The following is a 13,961-nucleotide window of genomic DNA, read 5'->3' on the forward strand; positions in this document are numbered from 1 at the left end:
TCACTTTCCTGCATTGGAGAAGGAAATGGAAGCCCACTCCAGAGATATTCCACTGGAGAATCCCAGGGACGGGGGAGCCTGGTGGGCTGCCGTCTATGGGGTCGCACAGAGTCGGAAACGACTGAAGTGACTTAGCATATTCTAGTGGTCATGAAGTGCTATCTACTCGTAGCTTGTTTTACATTTATTAATTATTGATGATGCTGAACATTTATTCAATGTCTTTGTTGGCCTTTCCTAATCTTCTCTAGTGGAATATCTATTCAAATCTTTGCCCATTTTTAATCGGCTTGTCTCATCGTGTTCTTTGCCTATTCTAAGTACAAGTTCATCATCAGATACATAATTTGCAAATATTTTCTCCCAATTTTTGGCTTGTCTTTCCATTTCTCTAACGGTCTTTTGAAACATAAAAGTTTTAAATTCTAATAAAGTCTACGACTTTAAGAACCAGTGTTCTAAAGCCTCAGGGAGGCGTGCCAGGGCACGCGCTCAGCCGTTGCGCGGAGGAACGAGGCAGAGCCGCACAACCGCTGCCCGGTCTGCTCTCGGTCCATCCCGCCCACCTGTCTGCCCGCCCAGCCGCAAGGCCTCCTCCGCCATGGGAGTGCAGGTAGAGACCATCTCTCCTGGAGACGGGCGCACGTTCCCGCAGCACGGCCAGACCTGCGTGGTGCACTACACGGGGACGCTGGAAGATGGAAAGAAATTTGACTCCTCTCGGGACAGAAACAAACCCTTTAAGTTTGTGCTGGGCAAGAAGCAGGTGATCCGAGGCTGGGAAGAAGGGATTGCCCAAATGAGCATAGGTCAGAGAGCCAAGCTGACTGTCTCCCCAGACTACGCCTATGGTTCTAGAGGGCACCCAGGCATCATCCCACCAAATGCTACTCTCATCTTTGATGTGGAGCTTCTAAAACTGGAGTGACAGAAACGGCCTCCTCCCTGAAGTCCCTATTTTCCGATGTGCCATGGAAAGATATGGCACCTCCAGCTACCTACAAGTCTGTATGGAGCTTCTCCTGATGTTCCACTACTCTTCCTATAACCATCTTCCCTAGTTGAATGTGTTCTGTCACTAGCGTCGCTCTAGCACCTTCCTCCTCATATGTGTGCTGACGTGAACTAGTTGCCATAAACCTCAAGTTACTCATTTTAGTTTGTTTTTGTTTTGGGGTTAGGACTGAGTTTTAGTTCTTTGGCTCTAGGTTTTCAGTTAAGTATTAGTCAGGTATTAACAGCACAAGTAATGGATTAAGTTCAGAACAGGAACTGGTGTGTGGAGTGGGCAGGACAAGGATATTATTTAATTTTATCTTATTTTATTTTGGATGAAAGTTTTCTCTGTTATATATTAAACATTCTTACTGCTGCATTGCAAAGCCATAGAAGACCTGAGACGCTTTTCAGGGCCAAACTATTCTCCAAGTTGAGAGATGTCCTTGGGCTGAATTAAAAGCCCTGCTGCTGCTGCTGCTAAGTCGTGTCCGACTCTCTGCGACCCCATAGACGGCAGCCCACCAGGCTCCCCCGTCCCTGGGATTCTCCAGGCAAGAACACTGGAGTGGGTCGCCATTTCCTTCACCAGTGCTTGATGCTGGCTTTTCTTTAAAAAAAAAAAAAAAAAAAGCCTCAAAAAATTCAAAAGACATAGTAAACCCTTGAAAAATGTGAAAGCTTAATGGCTTCCATTCACATAAGCAATATGCAAATATCACTCACAGTATCTGCTTTTCTGTTTTGATTTAGCAAAGCCTATCACAACTATCACCCTAAACATATTTAATCTTTTTAGAAGAAAGGGAATAAAGAACTTGCAACTAGCTGGCTTTAATACATTATAGAATGAATAAATTCAGCTGCAGGTGGGCCTAGCTATCACCTGCGAACAGTGGATGGCATGCTGGCACTAAAGAACATGGACCTCTGTGTCAGTGTTTTCAGAGTCACTCATCGGTCAGTATATGCATTTTGATACCATTCTTAAGAATATAAGTATAACTCAAACAGAGGCTCTGTATCAACCTAGAGGGGTGGGATGGGGAGGGAGTTGGGAGGGAGATTCAAGTGGGAGGAGACATATGTATACCTATGGCTGATTCACGCTGAGGTTTGACAGAAAACAAAATTCTGTATCTGTAAAGCAATTATCCTTCAAGTAAAAAATAAAGAATATAAGAAATATGTCCACCTTACAAACTAGAAATAGAAGTAGAAATAAAGATAAATGGTGTACCATGGAAGATAGTATAGAAAAAGAGTGTATTATTTGAAAGAATACATTTATTTTGAGGTTTCTATTTTTATTAGTTTTTCATATCAGGGCATTTAAAATAATTCATATACAAGTACAGCCCTTTCTTTGTTGAATATTTACTGTACCTTGAATGAAGAAGAGTCAAAGATTGCAGCTAAAATTCAAATCTTATCTAGGATCATAACTTGCAAATGCATAAAACGTACTTCAGGAATATACAGGATACATTTGATTCGGGTAGAAGCAATATTAAGATGATTCATTTCAAGGGTAAAACCCAAATGACTACATGCTTACTTTATTTTTTTCCTTTTTTCTTGATAACTTTAAACTATCTTGTATTGGGGTATAGCCAATTAACAATGTTGTGGCAGTTTTCTAGGTGAACAGTGAAGGGACTCAGCCATACATATACGTGTATCCATTCTCCCCCAAACCCCTCTCCCACTGATTATCCATGTGCAAAAAGCAAATTGTAAGATAAACTTATATGAATAATTTTACTATTTCTATAACCATGACCTAAGACACAGATTCTGTGATTTTATGGAAAAACTACAGCAATAAGAAGGATCCAGTTAAAAGATTAAAACCCATTTAAATTTGCAAAAGAATCCTTCTTTATATAATTCAAGCCAGTCTAGGACCCAAAGCAAGAAGCTTTGTATACTGAAGAACTCCTAGGCCTCTACTATAAAATGTTTTCAAATATTTATGTTCTAATTCATGGACCCTGTTCATAACATAAAAGCCATTAGTCCTCATTGCCTTTCAGTTGCTGGAGATGGATTTTATTATTTTATTAGTCTTCATAAATTACAATACAACGAATAAGTCTGATGGCCAATACTCATTCTCCTTTTTCAGTGAGCCACCCAGAGTCACTTAAGAAGCTGTCCAAAGAGATGTCAGAGAATACAGTTTCATAAGAGAGCCACAGTCTCTCAAAATAGTCTGGCTCCTAATAAAAACTTATAAGGCATCTTATCCAACCACTTTACATTTTCTGTAATTCAAAATAACTACAGTCATTGGAACATCTTTCCCAAATTATACAAAATTAAGATATTACCATCTCTGCAACATTACTGAACTTGAGATCCTAGATAAAGATAAAGACATAAGAATCAACTAAAAATAAATTTTTAAAAAGAAATACAGAGCTTACTCAATAGCCAACAACCAATTATAATTTATTCATAAAATTGAAAGGTAAGAAAAAGCAAAATAATAAATTTTTTAAGCCTTCATTTTATAACAGTGTTCAAGCCCCTTCTTCAACCAGTTAGATTCCAGTTACTAGCAGGAACAAACTCAGCAGGTTACCCTACTTTTCCTCCTGTCCTTATTTACCAATCAGTCCTCTGATCTTAGAACATCAAGGCTCAATGGGGAAAAAAAAAAAAAAGGAAGCAGCAGCAGCAAGGACCTCAAACAGGAGGTCTTACTTTGACAGTTATCTGTGTGTCCATCTGTATGATAATATGATCGTAAGAGAAGCTCATCCTCTGAAATCTACAATTTCCTAGTGAGGTTCTTCATAACAATAAGGTGCAAGGAGAACTGCATCCCCTGCCCCCAACTCTCACCATTTATCCTGTGAAATCCAAAGGATAATCACTAAAACCTTTCCTTATACAAACAGCAAATTAATATCATGCATAATAGGTACAAAGGAGAACAAGAACACATAAACAACTTTGATGCTTTTTTTTACAAATCTGGGTGCCTCTCTCCAAACTAACAGAACTGTACTACTATAGCAATTCATCCATCTATGAACGAATGTCCTCAGCCTATTTCTGAGAAAGGGAAGAATGATCAGTTATATCTGTCTTCATCTTGTCTGAAAATCTTGACATTTTTCAGTAAGTAAAGGTTCCAAATGGCAGGTGTCAGAATGTCTTAGCCTCACATGTGGTGCTGGAAGGCAGGAAAAGCAGCAGCAGCATGTGGTCATGTCAGAGCAACACAGAAGCTGCCTAGGGAGCACATTCTGAAAAGAGCAAACCTCAGACTCGGTTAAATCAATCTAGCGCCAGATGCCACTCTCAGAACAAAGGTGCGGTGCCAAAGACTAGCTGCCCAGAGAAACATTCAACTCAAGGCTCTCACAAAAGGGAAAATAGCTGAGTGCAATGGCACCTGTCTATATCCTGTCTGATAATTTGGTCAAACCAGCTCCTTCAATGCAGAGGCAAAAAATGGTCAAAGAATTCTTTGCTTAGTCTACAAGTAAGTATTATTTCCTCAAAGCCATTTTCAGTTGATCTGAAATCAACATGAATCTCTTGCATTTCTGTAGTATTTACAGCTTTCTGTAAGTGCTTTAAGATCTAATTACTATAAGGAAGTCAGAATCCTAAGTATCCTCTTCATTTTACCTGTGGGGTTAGAAAGAACCAGAAGTAAATAAAATTAAATCAAGATCACCTGAAACTCAAACTCAAAAAGGAAAAACTAGTCTCTGGACTGTAAGGCCAGGCTTCTACCTACTTAAATACCACCCTCTGCCCACTTCTCACAGCCCAATCATCTTTTCACAGGTTTTTTCAATAACTAGAAAACTTTGGGGCCTTTTGAAAGTGTTTTTGTGAAAGTTAATCAGTAAGTATTTTTGTTCCCAGAGATTCACATATTGGCATGATGGTCTACTTTATTTCTCCTATCTCAGTCTAAGAAAAAGAAATGATTTCAAGGAAAACTCAAAGCAGGAGATACTGTACATTCGCAAGTGTTGGTCAATTGCGCCCGACTCTTTGCGACCGGGCTCCTCTGTCCATGAGACTTTCCAGGCAAGGATACTGGAGTGGGCTGCCATTTCCTTCTCCAGGGGATCTTCCCAACCCAGGGATGCATAAGAATAGGTTATTTGTTTAGAAAGGAGCATTCACTGTCAAGTCATCTGGTTAGATACAACAGAAACTGAACAAATTGGGATCCATTCATATGAGTAGATCCATTCAAGGAGCCTAGTGTGCTGTAGACCATGGGGTCGCAAAGAGTCGGACATGACTGGGCAACTGAACAACAGATGAGTAGTACACAGTTAACAGTATAGCCATGGAAAAGAACATTCAGTATCATTTAGGTTTTTATATTATACTGAAAAATACAAAGGGATCCCTGGGCCAAGGATTGATACCTCAAAACACCTGATTTCTTCCCATGCCTCAAAAGACAAAACACAAATAAGAACCAGGACCTCCTTGGATATTCAAGTTAAGTATTTTAAAATAAAATAGTGTCCAAGTGAGAACCTTTGGAAGCGTCCAGAACAAGCATGGTCTTCCAATTCTTGCACAAATTGGTTTCTTCCTCAACATTTCACTCCCTGTGGCTACATCACTGAAATGTATTTATTTGCTGTACCCTTTTAGTGCATATTTTCAAACTAAAATAATTCACCAGAGTCTACATTATCTTGTCTTGCCTTTTAAGCAACTATAGATACTATTCTTCAACTCTGTGCAGCTGGCTCAAGTAATTTCTTTGTAATTTTCAGATCTGAGACCAATTAACATATATAGCACAGAAAGGATAAAAGTAAATATGAATTAACATAGACCTACAATCAAATAAGGACTAAGAGTACTCTCAGATACATATTCCTGCAGTCTGAAAATCAAATGAATAAAATTAATTATTAAATAAATGGAAATTTCCTAAATTAATTTCTTATTCACCACTTAGTCTGCAAATTTCTATAAAACAGGTCATTTTGATATGATCATTTTCCATGTCTGCTGTCTTTTTCCTACACACTTTGCTAACTTAATTGATTCCAGACTTTCCAGCATCTCATGTTTTTATGCTTTACTCATTGAAATAGAGGGATTTGTTTTTTTCATTAACATGGATAAAAACCAATTTGGGTTCATGTTTGGAATAACGATGAGTGTTGGTAAAAACAAAGTGTGATGCTGTTGTCAAGGAATGTTTATTGTTCAAAATCATGCAAATGATAAACAGACACATGAAACGGACAAGCTTTGTGCTGGCATCGAGTTTAGTATATATTTCAACTGAAATAAAAGCAGAACTAGGACAAACCAGAAACAGATATCTCATAATTTTCAACGTCACTGTAAAGAGTGATGCTAAGTCATCAGTTTTTTTCACTCCACCAAAAAGCAAGAGTACAAGCTAGGGTACTTAAATGTTAGCTGGTTAATGACACCAACTGCAACCTCTTTAATTAAGCCTATGCTTATTAAAGGCACTGAACATTCTCTTAAAATCTTCTGATCTCTTTTGGTATCCCTGGAAATTTAAAATCTTAATTGTTTTGGGCCTTCTTTTGGGCAAATGTATTTTATCTCTACACTGCTCAAAGCTAAAATGAAATCATAACTGGGGGTGGGGGGAGGATCCCAAAACTAACAAATGAAAAAACATAACCTCCTGGTCTAATCTTACCTAAAAGTAATGACATCTCCCCTATCCCTTCATAAAGTTTCCTGCTCCAAGTTCTTAAAACCTGGCCAGTAGATATTCACACAATTTTTAAAAAACAATATACTAAAGAAAGCTGGAAGGTTGTTCAGATACTTAGTCCTGCTGTAGCTTAACGGTATAAATTCTTGAAAATTAAAAACAAATATAAAGATAACACAAATAAAAAGAAAGCTAAAGCTGTGTTCTTGAGATTCCCAAAGGTAAGAAAGGAAAAGAAAGTTACAGCGGTCACTTAATATGTTCTTAACATCATGTGTAAAGAAAATCTCTGATATAATCTGATCCTGAAGAATTTAAACTACAGACTTCCTGATTCCCCAGTGCTGGCAATCACATCCAACAGTAACTATGCACAATGGCTGAAAGAACTTTTAAAATTATTTCATTTCTTCAAGTTTGTTTTAACTATGAAGTCTCCATTTCCAAAGTAAATTTTAAATGACTTGATGTTCTGAAAATGTATTTTATAACAAAGGGCTCCACTGAATTTTTCCTGATAATTTCTAGTTTACTAACTCAAGCGTAGGACAATTATTAGTAAAATTACAATCTCAATAGTAATATTAATGTTTCATATCACACATCTGGCATCATATTTCAACATTATTTTCATCTGAAAGTTAAAAAACAGAAAGATGTTAGAATACAAACCCAAGTATACCATGTTAGAGTAACTTTGAGTTTTTATTCCTAGAAGAAAACTGAATAGTGTTTGTTCTTTATGAGAAATTACAAACAATAAATTGTTAGATATCATAAATGATTTTACCAAAATAGATATAGAATCATAAATCTTCAAGAAAGAAATTATTTACAGTCATAGGCATTCTTACACAATGATATGAAAGATGCTTTTCTTCTTTTTCCCTTATTTAAATGAGAGGGAAAACAGAAGAGAGAAAAGGAGGGAAGGAAGGAGAGGGAAACAGACAAATGTTTTCAGGGAAGTGAGTGAGCAAGCACACACATACACATTTATGACTGGCAAATCCATTAAAACATTTTTTTCCCTCTTAAATATTTTTCACTTAATTAAGTAGGATACAAAGTAATAATGACTTGTAAAGAAGTAACAGAACATAACCAATTGACTCTGAGCAGGCTACTTCTCCGGAGAAGGCAATGGCACCCCACTCCAGTACTCTCGCCTGGAAAATCCCATGGTCGGAGGAGCCTGGAAGGCTGCAGTCCATGGGGTCGCTGAGGGTCAGACCTGACTGAGCGACTTCACTTTCACTTTTCACTTTCATGCATTGGAGAAGGAAATGGCAACCCACTCCAGTGTTCTTGCCTGGAGAATCCCAAGGACGGAGGAGCCTGGTGGGCTGCCATCTATGGGGTCGCACGGAGTCGGACACGACTGAAGTGACTTAGCAGCAGCAGCAGCAGCAGCAGCAGCAGGCTACTTCTCCAAATTATCTACCCAACCCAATACCAAGGAGATACATTGATCAGTGAAATGAATGTATTTTCCTCACCTGGAATAAATAAATCACTACCATCATGAAGGTCCGTCTAGTCAAGGCTATGGTTTTTCCAGTGGTCATGTATGGATGTGAGAGTGGGACTGTGAAGAAAGCTGAGCGCCGAAGAATTGATGCTTTTGAACTGTGGTGTTGGAGAAGATTCTTGAGAGTCCCTTGGACTGCAAGGAGATCTAACCAGTCCATTCTAAAGGAGATCAGTCCTGGGTGTTCTTTGGAAGGAATGATGCTAAAGCTGAAACTCCAATACTTTGTCCACCTGATGTGAAGAGCTGACTCATTGGAAAAGACCCTGATGCTGGGAGGGATTGGGGGCAGGAGGAGAAGGGGATGACAGAGGATGAGATGGCTGGATGGCATCACCGACTCGATGGACATGAGACTGAGTGAACTCTGGGAGTTGGTGATGGACAGGAAGGCCTGGCGTGCTGAAATTCATGGGGTCGCAAAGAATCAGACACGACTGAGCGACTGAACTGAACTGAACTGAACCGTCATGAGCAAGTTCGAGAGTACCATTTCCAACTTTATCTACTGGTTAAAACACAAAACCTCACATATTAGAAACACACACACAGAAGGAACAAAAAAAGCACTCTTTACTGTTCTATCACCTATTTCCCAGGTTTAGAAAGCAGGCTTCTCGCAGCAGATATTTTTCAAACACCCACTTCAGTTTCAATTTGGTCCTTAAAATATTCTCCAAAACACTTGGAGAAACATAGATTTCTAATTTTTCAGAAATAAACTACCATGCAGGCTTATGTATTGTGTATGCACTATTTGCTTCAGCTTTAACTTCTCCGATTAAAAACGTAAATTCTTCCTCATACAGAAAGAGATACAAACCAAGTAACTCATATCTGAAATTAGTCTCTTCCACTATTTTCAAAGGCCAAGGGAAATTTTTTTTAAAGAAACAACACTTCTGAGTTAGAAAGATGCAGACTATGACATAACTAAAGAGGCCAAAAAAACTTACATATTTTATACCTAAATTTATTGTCCCTATGGAATGTTGTTTTGTCACACAGTTCAGTATTTATTGCATTACCCCCACATCCTAATATCTATAGAAAAGAGTCTTTCAACCATGTAGGAGTACTTTAGGTGAAGTTCCTATGAAAACACCTGCCAAAGATCTTGAACTATCATATGAAGTGGATCACAGGGTTTACAAAGTGCTGCAGACGTTCAAAGGCATTCCCTGCCCTGAGTATCACAATCACAGTGAGAGACTTCAGGCACATGCCTAAGTCGTTTCCCTGAATTGTTTCTTGTCAAATTAAAATGTCAAAAATTAGGCTATCAAATGCTGTCCCTGAGGACTCTAGCTCAACCCAAAGAGCAGCTACCAATTAGTAAAGTCGGGTCTTTTAAGGGGGAAAATTCTTCTTTTTCTATTGGTATCTGAAATTAGCAGGGCCCCCAACAAAAAGTTTCATCTCAGCAGTTAGTTTAAGTGCTACTGATAGCTATAATCACATGCAGGCTGCAATTTCTTTTGAAAGGCTTTTCAAATGAACAAATACAAAGAAAAAAGAGAAACACAAGTGTTTTCATAGTGAATGACTGCCTAGGATGATAGAGGTATAAAAAGCCAAGGCTAGAGATCCAGATATACATGAGTATTGTGAACTAACAAACCAAAGTCAAATGAAATCCTTGCTCACTCTTTTGACAAGGTCAGTGCACTCATCCCTTAGCACAATATACAATTGAATTTCAGGTTGTAGAAGGTGCTTCAGGAAAATAAAACCCACCACAAATCATTTAATGTTTCTCTATTAAAATCCTCTAAGAAAAACATTTCCTGTTCACTTTTTTCCCCCAAAGCTGCATATCTCTTAGAGACTGCCTTGGTGAAGCGTTCATTTGTTAGCGACATAAATGTGCAGATGTAATAGATGTTCTTTAGTAGCCAAATCATACTGTAATTTTTTCACCCAATATCCAGATGAATGTATATAGTGCAAGATGTATAATTTATCCACAGAAGAGAAAATCATATTCATGTGCTAGAAAGAGCTACTGGTTGCCCACGAACTTCCCCCAAAAGGTTCTAAAACTTGATTTCAAAGGACAAAAATACAAGCAACAAGCCAAACGTGCTCACAGAACATGACTATTTACATGAGGCATGCATTTAAGTTGCCTAGGCTTACAGTTTGGCAAAAATCATTATATTACCTGTGGCTACTAAAGTAATTAAAAAGGTCAATTTGAACTGTGGCAAGAGACATTAAAAGCAAAACTTCAACACTATACATATATATTCCCATGTATACAATCCTTCTTCACTTTTCACAAAAACCCTCTTTGATTTCAATTATCAAGCATTTCCCAATGTTGCGGCTTTTAAAGCCTTCATTCCCAGACACTACGTTTCTTGGCTTTGTGGCTCAAGTGATGACAAACAGATCATTTCCTATTCTCTCCACTTACCTCATCATCAACAAGACTGTTAGAATCCAGTTACGTTAAGAATTATTTTTAACAGCCACCTTCAATTACAAATGTTTGACATGGTCACAGACTTCCAATGCTAATCCCCTTTCAAGTTGAAATACCCACAGAAGGGCCCTTTGAGACACACAGCATGGCTATTTGCTTTGCTTTGCCTTATCCTGCAAAGCTGCTGAAATACATTTGAATCCTTTCTCTCCTCCCCCATCACTATCATACATTCCTTATGCAAAGTTACGTGCAGACCCACATGTTTTTGTCTGACAAAGCAGTTTTCATGGATAATACATTTTTCCTAAGTATACCTCTAAACCCAAAGGCTGTTTTTAAAGAAAAGAAACATTTCATGTAATTGACTCTCATTTCCCCAAGTTCCCTACCTATAGACTATCTACCTTAGTTTACATATATTTGTATGACCTGAGTATATTTAATTTCCAGAACTTTATTGCTAACCACTCGGTTTAGAAACTTTCAGTCTTGTATATTCAGGAAGAAAGTCCGCCACTTAACCCAATGTAAAGAAAACCTGAATCTATAAAGAATAAAACTATCAACAAACTAAATAATACTTATCTTAGTTGAGGAGAGTTTTTTAAATTTCAAAGAATACAATTTTCCAGCACACCAAATTCAGGCTTTTAAACCAAAGGCACAAATCTAAGTCTCTACTATTCCCAAGTGACAACCAACTGGGATTGAACAGAAATCAATGTGTAGGTGGACTTACTAAAATCTGTTCTTAACTTGAATTTTCATAACTCAAATTCCGTTTTAAATGCAACAAGAGAGTTCATGAGCTAAAGGAACTATGAAGTGAATTTTTCACAGTGCAAAGAATTCACTGGTAAAGCAACTGAACATCTATTCAATTAGGAACTTTTAACTTCTGATTTTGTGTTTAGAGTTTGCAGAAGTGAGTAATACTTTTCCTTAAGCCTGTATCCTATCTGTGTTAATCATTGAAACATGGACCTCTATGTTCTACTATTACAACAAAGATAGCTCTATGCCCTTAAGCTACATCTAGTTTATGCTCCCAAGGGAACTGGGAAGAGGTGAACACATCCCACTAAAGACCAAGTGAAAAAAAAATTTTAAAGACCAAGTGAGAATACAGTAACCAATCACAAATTACCCTTGGAGTATACTCCTCAGTTAACAGGAAGCAAAATTAGAAAGTGAAGGGAATCAGGATATGTTACTACAAGATATGCCACTTTGACAGAGTAATTATTTTAAGCTGAAGGAGTGTGAGAAATGGAAAGACTCTCTGACCTTCCCTTTCTACCCTGAAGCAGGTCATAAGACTCCCATGTGAGAGGTGTTGTCCTTATACTTGGAGGAAAGAAGCAGCCTTATCTCCAAAGATGATAGAATGTTGAGAGGAATTTAAAATCACAGACCCTACTGTTTCCCCCAGTTTACTAACCTTAGCTAAAATCCTTCATGCCTCCTGTTATATTTATTTCCCCACAACTTTCTACTCTTCATCAAACCAAGTATAAAAATGCTCAGGCTTAACTGTTTCTTTGAATTTTTTTCCTTATGAAGGTTCCTGTGTCATGTAAAACATAATTAAATACACTTGTATGCTTTCTCTACTAATTTGTCAGTTTAATTTTCAAGCCCAGCTAGGGGCCTTAAGACAGTCAAGTAACCATCCCCCCTTCCCCCATTTGTTTTCTTCACAAAATAATACTTTTAAATTCTTACTAAGAGTCTTATTAACTCCTGTAACTTAATTCTTCACAAATTCCCAGTTGATGAAATCACATTCTATGACTCAGTGACCTACTGATAAAGCACATAAGCTGGGACAACTGATTTTGGAAAGGCAGCAGTGGGATAACCAGTGGTGCTAAATACAAACCTACCTTCACATGTACATGAGTATGAAGCTCAACAAAAATAAATATAAGAAATAAAAGTTATCTGGCAACTCGTCCATGAAAGAAAAAGAAAAAAGACTACTTTATGGCCACATATTATTTCCTAAAGTGCAAAAACATTCTTTGAAAACACATCCCAACACAGATAATTTAACTAGGACTTATAGTTTAGCTAACTTTCAAGGTGAAATTAGGCAGAAAAATAATTTTCTTAGATGCCTGCACAATCCATGACTGAAATGAAAACACAAACACGTCACACTCTGGACTCTTCTCAGCAAGAATAAAATGGAATGGGGGAGAGAGGGTGTTGGGACTGAGACATTCTAGCTCCGTCACTATGGAAATCAAAGAAGAGTCTGACTCTAGGTTTCCAGAGGAAGTATCTATTTTCTTCACAGTCTCTCTAGAACAAATGCTTTTCAAAGAGTTCAAATTCTCATTGAAACTACTTTAAAAAGTATTAACAACTTTCTAACACCTTCAAAATTATTAGCACAATTTCAAAGCATTTCAAACAAAATTCCAAGTCTGTCTTAGATTATGAACAGCTATAACGAACCGTATTTTTTAATTAAATATCCTTATTCCTTTAATCACTTCATGTCACTCTTTAATTTTAAAAAAATTCTAAATCTCATGAAAAAACATACCTCCAAGCAATGTAACACCTGGAAATCAGTAACTGTGATTTTTTTTTTTTAGTAAACCTTGTCTTGTCTTCTTTATTGCTTATCTTCTCTATTCTAAAAAAAATTCTCCTAATCAAGTACTCAGCCTTGATTTTAAACACAGGCAAAAGGAAAGGAAGAGAACAAATAAGCTCATTTGAAAGTGTCAGAACTTAATGTGTTCAGTTTGTAAAAAAGATTTGAGATAATACTGCTAAACACTGGCTGGCTTGTAAAAGCTGGCTTGAAACTCAACATTCAAAAAACGAAGATCATGGCATCCAGTCCCATCACTTCATGGCAAATCAGTGGGGAAACAATGGAAACAGTGACAGACTTTATTTTCTTGGGCTCCAAAATCACTGCAGACGCTGACTGCAGCCAAGAAATTAAGACACTTGCTCCCTGGAAGAAAAGCTAAGACAAACCTAGACATCGGATTAAAAAGCAGAGACATGACTTTGCCTACAAAGGTCTGTATAGTCAAAGCTATGGTTTTTCTAGTAGTCATGTATGGATGTGAGAGTTGGACCATAAAGAAGGCTGAGCGACAAAGAATTGATGCTTTTGAACTGTGGTGTTGGAGAAGATTCTTGAGAGTCCCTTGGACTGCAAGGAGATCCAACCAGTCCAGTCTGAAGGAGATCAGCCCTGGGATTTCTTTGGAAGGAATGATGCTAAAGCTGAAACTCCAGTACTTTGGCCACCTGATGTGAAGAGTTGACTCATTGGA

At 37.7% G+C, this 13,961-nt stretch overlaps 1 protein-coding gene and 1 pseudogene across 2 annotated transcripts in view; one reads left to right on the forward strand and one right to left on the reverse strand.

Moving 5' to 3' along the window:
* Positions 1-13,961, reverse strand: part of SRBD1 (S1 RNA binding domain 1) — a 251,450-nt gene that overhangs the window by 110,616 nt on the left and 126,873 nt on the right. The window lies entirely within an intron of this gene.
* On the forward strand, positions 522-1,157 carry LOC104987602 (annotated as a pseudogene). Its single transcript, XR_825148.1, has one exon. The product of XR_825148.1 is annotated as a peptidyl-prolyl cis-trans isomerase FKBP1A pseudogene (transcript).

Source organism: Bison bison, unplaced genomic scaffold, assembly GCF_000754665.1.
Source record: "Bison bison bison isolate TAMUID 2011002044 unplaced genomic scaffold, Bison_UMD1.0 scf7180017864101, whole genome shotgun sequence".
NCBI classification, from domain to species: Eukaryota; Metazoa; Chordata; class Mammalia; order Artiodactyla; family Bovidae; genus Bison; species Bison bison.